Source organism: Eulemur rufifrons, chromosome 6 (assembly GCF_041146395.1).
Source record: "Eulemur rufifrons isolate Redbay chromosome 6, OSU_ERuf_1, whole genome shotgun sequence".
Taxonomy (NCBI): domain Eukaryota; kingdom Metazoa; phylum Chordata; class Mammalia; order Primates; family Lemuridae; genus Eulemur; species Eulemur rufifrons.
Window position 1 is genome coordinate 14,398,045 of NC_090988.1, and position 15,612 is coordinate 14,413,656.

Consider the following 15,612-nt stretch of genomic DNA (forward strand, 5'->3'; position numbering starts at 1 on the left):
GCTAATGAAAACTAGTCTCAGACATTGGGGCTGCCACACACACACTCAGACATTTCTTAGCAAACAGTCTAGAGGCCACCACACAGCCTGTGCGAGGATGCTCAGGGCAGGCTCAGCTCCCAGGTCTTTCTCTCCTGCCCAAGCCCCTTGCATTAAAACCTGGACCCCAGGCAGATAGAGCAGTGTTCTGAGGCCAAGATCCACCAAACTCCTGGTCAAATAAAATAATAGTTTCCTATTAAATGGAGGGACAAAAGACCAGATGAAGTCCACACCGAGAGCATGTCTCTGGAGGAGGAGTCAGCCTGCTGGGTTTAATGGATTCTTCTATCTTGTCCATGCCAGCCCTCTCCAGCTAACTGTATTTCTTAAGCAGCACTATTTCACCAATGAAAAATTATTTCTATTATCTCTTATGCTAATTAATGCATCATCTGATTCAGATTTAGGTCATGATATTTGATGTTCGTGGTGCAGCTACCTCTCTAGCTTGGATTCCTAACCACAGTGCTTCGAGCGCTGATCATACTTAGAGTGTGGATTCCTGACGAGGACCCTTCCAACGCTGACTGTGTGCTCCGAGCATTGACTCAAGTTAAGCATCAGGAAGCCCGTGCTCCCAGGTAGCTATTACAAGTGTTTTGGTTAACCTAATCTCAATCAATACAAGTGATTTTTTGCTAATTAGCATAACAAATGTTGAGAATGGATTTTCATTAGTGGTTTGTTAATTAGCTTAATAAATATTAGAAATAGGCTCTCGGTTCAGAAGTATTCAAGACATACAGCTTTTCAAAATGTCTTACAGACACACCCTTCCACTGCATGTCCTCTGGCCTCAGAGATGGAACCTACTCTTGATCACTAACTCCTCCTGTGTCCTTGGGTTTGAGGATTCTGGTCTTCTGTTACCAAATGTAAATTTAATTGAATGCTGACTCTGGAATGTTGCAGCTGCATCTAGTGAAGTACATTCAAGTAAGGTGTGATGAAAGCGCCTAAAAGAGAGCTGGGACTTCATATGCCCTGTTGCTAATAAATGCTTATTTAATAAATGTCTGCATGTGCGTCAGGATCTGGTGTGAGATTTGGTATCATTAACATCTGGCAATGAGGTTATGGGGGAGTAACTAACCCTCACCTGCTCTAACTTGGCAGCTACCTCTAACTATTCATAATAACTAATGATTGGGCATGAACAAACTGATCTAGGTCAATTTCAACATGTATACAGTGATCATGTTGGAAAACTGGGGTGAGGCTGGGGATAGTAGCACACAAGTTGTCAAGATCAGTGTATTAGTTGGGATAAAACTTCATGTCACAGAGCCCCAAAATGATGATGGCTTACACAAGACAGAAATTTATTTCTCCCACACTTTAGCTGGTCTCTCAGCCATAGCTTCACACAGGTGTCAGGAGTTCAGGCTCCTTCTGTATCGTTGCTCTGCCATCCCAAGGTGCCCCCTTTGTCTGCATGGTCCACAATGGACGGCGCATCCTCAATCCAGCCATTAGGAAGGAGAAAAGGCACAAACCAATGAGGACACATCATTTCTGTTCACATCCTGTTGGCCAGAACTTAGTCTCATGGCCACACCTACCTGCAAGGGATGCTGGGATATAGATGCTTTATTCTGAGTATCCATGTGCCCACCTGCAAATCAAGGGTTCTCATCCCATTACAAGAAGTATTAATAGAAAACAATACTGAGCAATAACCAACAGTTCTTTCCAAAATCAGAACGTAGTAATGGAGAGAAGAGGGCTGAGAATCGGTAGGCAAACTCCATTATTAGTGCTCTGGTTCTAAAAACATTGAAATACTTACACACCCTTTCGTAGATAGTTCTGTAGTGGCAGAAAAGGCATGATGCCTTTCCTTACCCATCATAAGGGTCACAGCCAATAAAAGACTGCTTAACAAAAGAAAAGCGTAACAACTTTATTTAATCAAAGTTTTACATGATACAGGAGCTTTCGGCAATGAAGACCCAAAGACCCAGGGAAATCTCTATTTTTTTCTTTTTTTTTTTTTGAGACAGAGTCTCACTCTGTTGCCCTCAATAGAGTGCCATGGTATCAGCCTAGCTCACAGAAACCTCAAATTCCTGGGCTCAAATGATCCTCCTGCCTCAGCCTCCTGAGTGGCTGGGACTACAGGTGCGTGCCATGACGCCCAGCTAATTTTTCTATTTTTAGGAGAGATGGGATCTCGCTCTTGCTCAGGTTGGTCTCAACCTCCTGAACTCAAGTGGTCCTCCTGCCTCAGCCTCCCAGAGTGGTAGGATTACAGGCATGAGCTACCACACCTGGCCTGAAACCTCTGTTTTTATGCTTAGGTTTGATGAAGAATGGACGGCTGTGTACAAATGTGATTGGACAAAAGGATATGAACCAGTGGTAATAGACTGAGAAGGGAAACCAGCAAGACTTGTCTGTTTAGATTCTTCTTCTTCTCTCTGTGTAGCAGTCCTTCCTCCTGGGTATGGGACAGGACCCTCTGGAATGAGGGTCTTCAAGGGAAACGAAAGAAGAGATTAACCTTTCCAGTTTTTATGGCTGGCCTTGGTGGGGAAAGAGGTCCTGGTTTCTGTGGCTCGCCTTGGTGAAGAGGAATTCTGGTTTCTATAACTCATGAGGAAAAGAGGCAGGAGAAGGTCAGAGAGAACTTGCTTCTAAGGCTGCTCTGAGGACTTCCAATCTCCTTTAGTTCAAAGTACTCAGCATGCCAAAGTATCATACTTTGGGGTATCATTTTCTGAGCCCTAACAAGCCCCTGAGCACCGCCAACCCCCACTGTCCCAGGCACTCTGCCCCTCCCCTCAAGACACTATGGACTCCCCCAGGATCCAGTAACTAAAAGACTGATTACTGCCTGGTCCACTAGGGACCTCCCAGACCCTGACAGCCCAGTAGCCTGTGTCCATTCTGATTGGCCAGTGTTCTTGTCTTACTGATTTTAACTTGTGGCAGCAATGTCTGGAAATCATATTTTGTGAAAAAGTTGAAGAACTAGAGATATTTAACCTAGAATAGAGGAGGTTTAGCGGGGTGAGGGGGATAGTTCAGCCATCATCTTTAAACATTTATTTATATTAATAATCACCATGTTTAAATTTTATTTTAAGTGCCTATTATATGCCAAGACCTGGACTGGACGCAGTGCTTTATTTGTGCTTTGTCACATTCTCAAAGCAATCCTGTACAGTAAGAATCATTTTCATTTTATTGACAAAGAGACTGAAGATCAGAGATACTGAGTTACTGTAGAAGACATACAGACAGAGTCAAGATTTAAACCCCTGGGTATCTGGCTCCAAAGTGGAAATTTTCTTCACAGTGCCAAGGGACTCATAAAAAGAATATACAAAGGACTCTTACAAATCAATAATAAAAACACAACCATTTTTTAATAGGCAAAAGACATGTACAAACACCTCATAAAAGAGAATGTATGCATGGCCAATAAGCACATAAAAAAGATGCTCAGCATTGTTGGTCATCAGGGAAATGCAGATTAAAAATACACCAGGATACCACTACACACCCATGAGAATGGTTAAAATTTGAAAATTCTAACAATACCAAATGTTAGAGACACTGTGGAGCAACTGGATGTCTTATACATTGCTGGCGAGGGTAAAAAATGGTACAGCCATTTAGAAAAGTGGCATTTTCTTATAATTATATTCATCTACCTTGTGATGCAGAAATTCCAAAAGAAATGAAATCACATGTCTACAGAAAACCTGTATAAGAGTGTCCATGATGGCTTTATTTCTGAAAGCCAGACTTTGGAAACAATGCAAATGTCCATCGGTAGGAGGAGAACAGATAAATAACTTGAGATGTTTTTATACAGTGAGATACTGCCTGGCAATAAAAAGGAACAAACTGTTAATACAGACTACGTAGATGAATTTCAAAAATATAATGTTAAATGAAAAGAACTAGACACAAAAGAGTACACACCGTGAATAACTCCATTTTTGTGGAGTCCAGGAACAGGCAAAAGGAATCAAAGGTAATAGAAATCAGAACAGTGGTTGCCTGTGAGAGGGTCGAGGGAGGGTGGGCAACTGGAAGGGAACGTGGGCGAACTTTCTGAGTGATGGCAATTTTTACATTTTGATTATGCCATTGGACACACAGGCATATTTGTCAAAACTCGTCAAACTGTACACTTAAGGTCTGTGCATTTTCCTGTAGGTGATTATACCTCAATTAAACATGAATTAAAATAAAGGGATGAAATAAGTTTCTTCTTCCAGTATTATGCTCCTTGGCATTGGAAGTATTTAAGCTAGACTAATGTATGTCAGAGATGTTGTGGAGGGTTCAAATTGAGAGTTCAGATTGAATAATCAAAAAACCCCCTCAGATTTTAAAACCTTGATATATGCAATGCTAAATTGATCATGTATTTTAGAAAAGGTAAAACCTGCCGCCTTCTTCTATTTTAGGGAACTAAACATAGATATGGAAACTCATGTTACTAAAAACTTAAAAATGTTTTTTAATCTTTTTGTTTCTTTTCTGAAATTCTTCCCCTGTTTAGCATTATCTCTAACTACTTCCCTGTTGACACACAAACTCTTAGCCACTATGTTCCTATATCTTAAAACATGTGTTGTGTTTACACATTTCCTTTGGTAAACATCCTCCCCACCCCTGCTTCCCATCAACTTCTGCCCCTCCTTGAAGACTCTACACAGAAGTCAACAGCACCCGTAAGACTTCCCTATAAACTCCACTGCCCGAAGGTTAAGTCTATGCCCATACTAGTTTACCGGTAGCATTGCACTTATTCCGGGCTAAATGATGCCAGGGTTCCCTCCAGCTCAAAGATTCCAGCTCTTTGAACACGGGAATCCAGGCTGAGGAATGAGGAGAAACAGCCATGCCATCAGCAGTAGCATATTCATCAGATTCTACATGAGATAGACTGAGTGGTAGATATGACCTGGGACAATTTTCTGTGAAAACTACATTGCTTAGAGTTAGGTCAACAGTTGCAATATCAGCTGACTAATAAGAGAACTAGTTAAGACTGTCAAACTTGTGTAGACTTGGAGACTTGCAGCTTTGGAGCTGGATGTGAAGGAATTCAACTCAGTGGTGGGACGTGAAAATGGGTGTGTGCAGATGCCATAGACGTGCAGGGTTGGAAGAAAAAGAATGAATGAAACTCAAGGCTAAGTGCCAAAGCTAATATTCACGGAACACTTTCTATGGTGCCAGATCCTATGCTAAACACTTTATATCCATTAATCTTAATTAATCCTCATTATAACTCTCTGTAGAGAGGTTAAGTAGTGTGCCCAAGATTTCATAGCTAGTAAGTGATAGAACTGGGTCTCATTTCCAGGTCTGTTTGACTCCAAAGTCTATATGCTCTTAATCGCCAAGCTCTACTAAAGCCCAGAAAGGATTTGCCAGTATCATTTAGCCTTGTTTCCTGGTACTAGGGACTTCAACCAACCCAAATTGGCAAACTCCTTTCCCCTCATTTTTAGGTTTTCTGGGAAGAGGAGTCTATAGCATTCCTCAGTAACCTGGTCTAGTGTCTCTAACATCTTCAGCAAGAATGTTCTTTGTGCTTAATCTGAGTCCTCCCTACTTTTGTTTAACATTAGTAGGTGAGACAAGGCTCTATTTATACTTATAATTTCAGTGAAAGCAGGAGGATGCACAAATCACTGCAGTAAGAATTTTACTTATTTTTGGTGCATCTTCTGTTTGAGGTTTGTCAGATTTCTACAGCAATGTGGTCTGGTGCCATACAAAGGGAGATTAATGAGGGGACACGGTAGGTCAAGAAGCGAATGTTCATTAAAGAGATTGGGAAATGGGTCCATCCTCATTGAGATATAATTACAGCAGACCATAAAGTGTAGAGTAACATGAAACTGTGGTCTAGCCAAGGAACATGCAAGGGACAAACCTGCTAGACATGGGAAGTAGGAACAGAAAACCACAGCAACGTTATGCCGAAGTTTTGTAATAGCCTTCTCCCCTAGTCACTTTGCCTAAATAAACTAAAACCAAGTCTAATATGTTTAGCACGTACTAGGAACTCATTTCTCTTCCCTCTCCTCTTCCTCTTGTGTGCATGTGACTATCTTACTGGGCAACCCTTGATTTTAAAAGCAGTGCTGTGAGAACCCAGAATATGGCACTTGCTCAAGAGCCTGGTTGCGATCCTCAGAGTCGCAACACAAGATATCTCAGAACACTAAGCTGGGGCACAGGAGGTTCTCCAGCTCTGGTGCCAAAGCAAGGAAAGGGCAGAGCTCGTATACAAACCCAGGCAGTCGAGCACCAGAGCTGATGCCCTTAACCAGTGCGCTTCATTGCTCCCCAGTTGATTTATGATAACAACATTCTGCATCCCCTCTTAAAAGAGAAATATCCTAGGAGGCCTAGCCAGGGGTCGACAGCCATGTTTTACATTTGCAACAGCAGAACTAGATTTTTTACAATTAAAAGCTGATGTGGAGCCTCAGTGTATAAAACAGATGAAAGCAGATGTGTGGTATTGGAAGGGCGAGTAGGATGTCTGAAGCCCTGCTTACTGGTTCTTCTCGGCCCTCTCTCTCACCATGGTAGCTTCTGGAATAACTCTGCCAATCCCTGGGGTTCCTCAGAATTCACAGTGAGAACTACATTGGTCAGTTAGCAACAGTAAATTGACTTGTTTTTGTTTTTTGGGGGGGGATTCCTTTTCATTTCTTCCTATTCCTTTCAACTAATTAGGAAAAATGGGACTCAGGACAAGTATATTTTAATAGAGACCAGGGCAGAGGGAAAGAACCAGTACACAAAGTATTATCTGAGAGAGCAGAGCTGAGCAAAGCATTATAGTGTCACATGCTGGTCAAGGTGAGCTGTATGAGATCACGTGCCAGTAAAGGATAAAAGGACGTGCCGTTTGTGCCTAACACCGGCCTCAAGTGGTTTTGAAGGAAGGGTAAAGACAGGAAACCGTAAAGTGGGCCAACATGTTGACACTTTCTGCCCTCCAACATCCCTTCTTGTTGCCTATGCAACAACCATATGTACTTTGCACAAGCCCAGAAACAGGAACCAGGTTTTCAGGCCTTTGCTTATGTTTGTAACCTTTCCAAGCCTACCTCAGGACGGATGTCTATTGAGCAGATGGGATTGTGAAATTTCCCGACAGGAGGAAGCCGTTTGCTAGAGCAACAGCTCAGAGGGTTCTGCAGCGCTCTGCACGTCAGCAATTGTGCCAGCTGGTTAAGGAAGAGCACCAAGGGGACCGAAACTGTGAGCTGGTCCATTTGGGGTCAGAGGCCTATTTAAATGTAATTGATGGGGAACAAGATTGAGAGAGGATGACAACAGCTCGGCTGACTGAATACTTAGGTATACATTCTTGGTGGAGATTCCCTAGATCTGGGAGCTGGAATCTTAACTGGCAGGCTCAGGAATTCTGTTTTATCAAAGCCCGTGCATGGATTTGGGCCATTCTCAGTTTCCAGGGCATCATCCATTTGCCTTTAAGACAGTCTCCATCCTTTCTCACCCTGCTCTGTGCTGCAGGGGCTGGCAGAGCTGACTACATCACCAGGACCCCCGGCACTCTGGCTTCCAGTTGGCTTTGGCCAAAGGAGGCACTGGCAGGAGATCATAGTGTGGCAAACAAAGGAAGTCAGGTAGTTATTCCCCTGGTTTCCTGCCTTCCAGGTAGTCAGGGGTTAGTCATGCCTCTCTACTGAAGGCCCCAGCTCCTATAGGGCAGTTCTCTTTCCTATAGCTGTCCTCTGGGTTCCAGCAACTGCCCTTTCCCTTTCCCTCTCCCTCTCCAGGGTTGGGGTTTCTCTGCTGTTATTAGCCCAGAATACTGCATTATCTCTTGTCAATTTCCCACACTTTGTAAATCATAGCTTTTTAAAACTCTGCCTAAAATATCCAATTGCATGTGCTGTCTCAGAACACTTCTGATATTCAATCATCATCTGTCAAACTGACAGCATGGAAATTAAGATCAGAATAACTGCCCCCCAAGGCAAGTTTATATACTGACTGTGATTTCATCCTATCACTTTGTTGGTTTGTATTACTGCAAAGAGAACTTTCAAAAGCTCTTAATTTTTTCTTCCGTACTATGATGCCAATTTGAATAAACTCCCTTCAGATGGATGGTAGTACCTGGGCGATGACCTTACTAAATATGTATAGATGTTACACGTGCTTGCTTTTTCACTCAATTGTATGAGAATGTAAAACTGAAACACAGTAATTATTAACACAGTAAATTATTAAGAGTAACTAAATATTGATAGATAAAGTACAGTAATTCAGTGTATAAACTTTAAGGTGAGACAGATAGGGGTTCAAATCTATTAACTGTGGCCTTTGGAAAGTTACTTAACCTCTCCAAGTCTTGGTTTTTTCATCCACAAAATAGTCATAAGAACTGAGTACCCACTTTTTATGGGTGATGTGAGAGTTAAATGAGATTCATAAAGAATGAGTATGGTGCGCATTTGAAAACTGCTAGCTGATATTATTGCTATTAGTTTTAATTTGCAATTCCCTAATGACATGCTATTGAGCATCTTTTCATGTGCTTATTTGCCATCTATATAATTTCCTTGGTGAGGTGTCTGTTCAGATCCTTTGTCCATTTTTTAGATGAGTTGTTAATTTTCTTATTTTTGAGTATTACTATATTTTTTAATTTTTTGTACAATAGTCTTTTATCAGATATGTCATTTATAAATATTTACCCACAGTCCATGGCTTGTATTCTCATTCTCTTGATATTATTGCTACTAGTAAAATGTTGTTAAAATAGTGCTATACTCTAAAGTAAATTATTTTATAGAGTTATGAGGATTAAATGAATTAATATGTTTAAAGTACTTAGGACAGTACTTGGCACATAGTTACGAACTATACAAGAGTTAATCAATACACAAGTAATATTTAATTATACATACTTAGAAATAATTTCATTCTTTTCTCTCTACCTTTTAATTATTCTCAGTCACTTCGCAAATTACCTTTGGATTTCTTAAGTAGAAAAGACCCTTCTAACCTCATCCTGAATTTTTTCCTGGAATCAAAAACCTTCCTGAGCACATGCATGGTTGTTTTAAGTTGTGATTTTTAAGCATTGGTCAGCTAACTGTCAAAAGCTATTTTAAGCAAGTTTTGTTGAATATTTTAACCCTCACACTCTTGAATGAGATCTTAGATCTCTTTACAATATAGTGGTAGGGGAACTGAGACTCTGCTTCCTAATCAACCTCTCACCAGCAAAATAAGGCAGGGAAACAAGCAGTTAAGAAGTGTCTGGGCCCAGAGCTGTTTATTGTCTGATAATTTAGGGATTTATACCACTAAATTGGGAGATAACTCAGGATAGTGAAGGGATAAATGCTTTCTTAACAAAATGAGCCAAGACTATTGCTCTTCAAGTGTCAAATTTATGATAATAGGGGAATATGAATTTCTTATTTAGACCAGATAAATGTTTTTCTGATAATGAATCCTTGAATTCATGACCTGTGTTTGGTTACAGAGAGTAAGGGACCTGTGGCATTGCTCTCCTTCTACTGCCCTTATCCTCAGGGCTGATACTTAAACTGCCTCCTTTCCTGGGGAGCCAGCGGACCCCAACACCAGAAACTGCCCCTCCCAGCTGCAGAGCAGCAATACCGAGTGTGTGAGTCGAGCCACTGATCTCTCATGAAGCTTGAGAATGTGAAACTTACCATATACAAGCAAAAATTTAAGAGGACTGAAATTTGACTATTTCTCCAGGGAAGGTGATGGGTTCTAAGAGAAAGAAGGTAGTGGGATTGGATGGGGAAGCAGAAGGAGAAGGGGTTAAAGGGAAAAAGCTAAGAGAAATGAGAGAAAAGATAAAAAGCTGGGAACAAGGGAATTTCCTTGAGGGATGCCCCCTGAAGCCCTAAGCAATAAGATCAGGAGAAAATTAGAACAGGCACCGTGTTTGATCTCTTCCGTCACCTTCCCCTTGTATCACTCAGCAGTCTTTCGGATGTAAGGTAGAGACTAAAACTAGCTAAAGTGTTAAAAGAAATTTATTAGTTTATGTAACCAAGAAGTCTAAGAGGTGATGACTTCAGGCCTGGCTGAATCCAGGCATTCAAATTGTAAGCAGCTAGTTCTGTTGGCTCCAGGAAGATTTTCTTCATGTGACAGCAAAGACGATCCCCAGTTGTCCCTGGCTTATATCATCCTTAAAGGTAAAGAGAAGAGAGAGAACCTTCTCACGCTAGCACATCGTTCAGTCCATATTAGTCCCTGAAGAGGACCTGCTGAGGTCACAAGCCCATCTTTCTATATCCAGGAGGATGGAGCACCTGATCGGTCAACTGGAGACATGCGCCACCATAATCACATGGTGTGGGGAGAGGGCACTCCCCAGAAAGAGGGCTTGGAGAACAGCTATTCCCTACCCCCCAACTCCATTTCACTTGAACTGTTTTCTAAATTTTTCAATATAAGGCTGTTCTGACATCCATGGAGTTTTGGCGTATATTCAATTTGGAAAAAGGAACACCGTGGATTTGGTGCCACCGTGGATTTGGTGCCACCGTGGGTATTGAGGACAGGGCTCAGGGGTGAGGGGTCATGCTCTCAGGACTCTATGCACTTCATAGTGGACCACTGGGTGATGAAGACAATCTATCCAGACGTTGCAATCTAAATTTTAAAAATTGGAGCATCACTCAACTGTACCCCCTCTCCAATTTGCCCTCCTGCTCCCCAGCTAGTAGCTAGAGACACACCTGTGAGACAGAAAAGGAAAGTGTCTCGGCACAGATTACATCACTACATCACTCTCAGTTCCTCAGTCTGCTTTTTCTCTCCATTGTGGTAAAACCAAAAAGAAAGAAAAGAAACCATTGACGATATTATTCATAATTCCTCTGTGATAACCCCATGATACCACCTTATTTTTCAGTGAGGGGGTTTTCTGACAGACGGCTTTTTTAATTCATCTGCTATATAGTTTTAATTTAATGACCAATTTCTTTTTAATAACCTTTGCAGGCCCCCTGGAGTTTCAGCCAGTTAAACAGAATGTAATAGAAATTTCCAAAGAAATAAAAGGTGATTTCTTTATACAGCTTCTCACATTCAAACACATTTGCATACGTGGTCTGTCTGAAAAGCTAGAACTAATGAACTTGTGAATGAGATTCTCATTTTCCTATTCTCAGAATCCTCTCCCTCCTTGCATTGTTCAAAACTATAATCTGAAATTATTCCTTCCAGGAAGTCTTCTTTGATTAATCATACTCTCAAGTCTAATTACATATTTTCATCATCGTACAAACAATAGCTGTAGGTCCAGTTTCACCTTCTCTCATTTATATATAGATTTGGGGTTTCATGAGTCTTAGGATGTGACCATCCCCTGCTTCCCCAACTCTTGGGCAGGGGTCTTCTCTTCTATCTCTATACAGCCATTTTTCCCTCTCCCCTCATCCTCAAGACTGCTTTAAGCAAAGACAAAAAGAGAAACTTATTTACTGGTGTAGTAAAAGCTCCTGGGCTCTGAAAATTGCCAGAGCGGAGGTGAAATTCAAGCTCTGCTATTTACTGGCTGTATGGGAAAAAGGATTGGTTTCTTAAAGCTTTATCTTCTTACATGAAAAAATGATAATAAATCCTTGAGGGTTTATGTGATAATTAAATAAGAGAGGTGTTCAAAAGCACTCAAGGATGCTTGTAGATCCTTTAAAAATATTTGTTTCCTTAGTGATATGATTGAGTCCATGAAATTTCTTTCTCATTTGTTGTTGACATCTGAAATTCTTTTCCAAAAGACAAAGCCCTTTATGCCAAATTGGAAATAAGCTTGAAATGGCAAATAATATTGGGGCAAGTAATAATGAACTTACATACATTCACCCTGCCAGGTATGATACATACCTGGCCACACATCCTGGCACTGCTCCCTCCCTTACCTGTGATTGACACTGTTAATTGGTCAGAGTAGAGTGTCCTATTCAGCCTGTGGTATGTATAAGAATTCTCACTCTGACACTGCTACTTTCTGAAGAGCAGGATTTGATTAGAGAATGAGAGGAAGGTTAGAGGAAGAGAATAAAGGAGCAGTCATTGCTGGATGTGGAGTGAGAAAGGGCACCAGGAGAGAAAAGATGCAAATTCTCTAGCCCAGTATATTTTCTACGATGTCACCATTACCCAGAGAGGTATTGCTCAGGGCCCAATTGAAAGGACTGACCCATGGAAATGCTGCTTCTTGACCTAGTTCTTCATTTCCATATCTTCACTGTCCTTATCACTTCCTTATTAACTTTGACTCATCTCTCTGTTCCAAAGTCTATGTATCTAACTCCCCTATTCATAAAGGAAATAGGGATTGGGTTATGTCTAAGGTCTACTCTGACTCTAGATCCTTGGCTCCATGTTCCTGACTTTAGGTTTCACTCTCCATTCAACCTTCCCCTTCTGGATTGACACTTCCACTGGTGGGTTTTCCAATAACCACCAATTATAATATCAGCAAGCCCTGGGAACTCTCTCCTTATACACTGATCCCAGAGGCTTCCACCTCTGGACACAGTCTAATCAATGATGGAATTAGACATAGACTAAAACTGTGAGCCTCATTATTTTGCCTTGACCCTCACAAGCCTGGATGAAGCCATCCACAGAGTGAGAGTCAAATACATTGATGTCAATTCAAAGTGACTTAGGGATGTCAGAAGCTAATGAAGAATCTTGAATTATAATTGTAACTCCTACAAACTAACTGTGTGTTTCCAAGCTTATCAACTCTCTTTTCTGAACCTTGGTTTTCTATTCTGATCAATGAGGGGGACTCAACTACTGTGGATAAACTCCAAGGCCTCTTTCAGTTCTGACATTCTATCCTTCTCTGCAGAGAATGGATGGGCCATTCATGGGCTCTGTGGAGAGACCATTCCAGGGCTTCGTGGCTGTGAGAAGCAGAACCCAGGAGCTAGAAAAGTTTTGCCTTTGTTTTCACCAAGTTTACCAGATTCAAGAGAAGCTCTTCTCACAGCACCAAGAAGTAGTACCAAGAAGGAAAGTAAAGAGTCAGGTGTGAACACATCACATCATTCTTCACTCTTCCATCCATTCATCAGTCCATCTGTGTCTCCCTCCATCCATTCGTTGTTTATTCACTCTTTCTATAAATATATAAATATGAATGACATATAAGAGACACTGAGATGCAATAATAAACTAATCAGAAGTCGTCACCACCTTAGGGAGCTACAGTTTAATTGTGGATACAGATAATAACAAGTAAATAGACAACTAAAAAATAATAATCACTATTTGTGAAGTTCCTGAAGAAACAAACAAGGTGGTATGATAGAAAATGACATGAAAAAGTAATCTGGAGATACCTCAAAGAGCTAAAAATAGAAATACCATTAGATTCAGCAATCCCACTACTAGGCATCTATCCAAAGGAAAAAAAGACATTCTATAATAAAGACATCTGCACTGGAATGTTTATAGCAGCACAATTTACAATTGCAAAGATGTGGAAACAACCCAAATGCCCATCAATACATGAGTGGATTAATAAAATGTGATATAAGTATACCATGGAATGTTGCTCAACTACAAAAAACAATGGTGATCTAGCACCTCTTATACTATCCTGGATACAGACTGAGCCCATCCTTCAAAGTGAGGTGTCACAAGGCCGGAAAAACATGCACCACATGTACTCGCCATCAAACTGGTACTAATTGATCAGCACTAAGGTGCTCACATCCCAGTACTACTCCCTGGGTGCGGATCAGGTAGGGGAGGGTGGGTAGAGCGGGTGGGGTGGGTAAACCCACAGCTAATGGAGACGGGGCGGACTGTATAGGGGAACAGGCTTGTGGTCCTGGCTTGAGTGAGGCAAATGCATTTCATGTCACCAAAATGTTTGTACCCCCATAATATCCTGAATTTTAAAAAAATAGATAAAGATATTTTCCTGTAAAAAAAAAAAAAAGAAAATGACACGAGGACGGGCCGTTGGCGGCCCAGCACTCTGACCCCAGCAGCTCACGGCGGGCGGAGGGAGCTGGGCTGCTAGGTGGCCGCCCGCGCTGCACGACGTTCCCGGAAGGGCGGGGGGCGTGGCTGGTCTGGGGACTTCGCCTCCCCCCTGCAGGTGCAGGCGCGCGACCCCTTCCGCCCTGCTGCACTGACCTGCGCCTCAGGGAAAGTGGCTTTTACTCATAGGAGCCACCTTCTGAGAATCCTCCCCCAGAAACCGGAGCCTCTGTGTGTCTGCAGCTCAAGTCTGGTCTCCTCTCTGCAGGGTCTGTGGCTATTTGGGCCCCAGACGTGCCCCAGATGTCACAAGGCGCGTTACTACGGTAGACTGGAAATTGAGACATAAGCAGGCAGTTCGGACGATATAGTTCCTTTTTCCAGAGTTTGAAATTGTAGCAGAAACATAGGGCGAGATTACACCTGAGCTGTGGACGAAGAAGGCAGCTTGGGAGCATGGGCAAAGCACTTGAGGAGGAATTGGATTTTGTGGCAAGACATGAACCCGGGATAGATAGAATTTTCCCGAAGTTTAAAGCTCAAATGGTCCTTGAACCAGAACAGATTCTCAGATGATGGCAAAGGGCTTGCTCCCATCTGGATTTCGGGTGAGGATATCCCTCAAGAAAAGGGTGTTTCCGATTGCCCCTGTGGCGCCCCGGGAATATTTGAATTCCAGGCCGGGCCTGGGCCGCTGAGCTACCCAAAGGCCGACAGACCAGTGGGACTACTCACTGGGCCCTCCTGTCGGTCTTGACCTGTGCCGAATGCTGAGGCTTGGGCACTGGCTACACAGAGGAATTTTAGAAGCAAGATGTAACAGATACACCTTAAAGACAGCATTTTAAAGTCTTGAAAATGTTAATAATCTCTTAGAACTTGCAATTCCATTTCTAGGATTTTATCCTAAGGAACTAATTATCTCAGAGATACAGGTACAAAGATACCGCCTGAGGCATTGTTTACAATGTCTAAATATTAGTAAAATGAAAATGTCCAATGAAAGGGAATTAAATAAATTTTTGTGAACACACACACATAAAGACAAAGAAAGAAAAAGGAAAGAAGGGAAAAACATGAGGCAACCCACTTTGGACAGACAGGGCTGTGTAATGCTTTCTGTAGGAAGGTGACATTTGGGCTGACACCTGAACAATGATCTTTAGGAACCAGCCACGCAGAGAGGAGCGAAGTAAGTAGGAAGGTTTCACGCCGGAGTGAATTTGGGCTCCTAAGACGTTGTACAAAAACCAGTGGGGCTGGAGCCCGGAAGCAAGGGAGAGTGACAAAGATGAGTTTGAAGAGGTGGCCAGGGCTGGATCCCACAGAATTCTGGGGGCTGTGATGGGAAATTTGCATGAAGGGATTTTAGGCAGGGTAGTTGTATGATCTTAGTTTTTTAAATGCCTCTCTGGCCACTGTGTGCAAATTGGGTGGCAGGAGGTGAAAAATAGAAGCAAAGAGACCAGCTGGGAGACTAAGTGAGAGAGCGTAGCGGCTGAGGGAGCACAGCCTGGAGAAGTGGGCAGCACTATGTATTCTGGAGGTTGA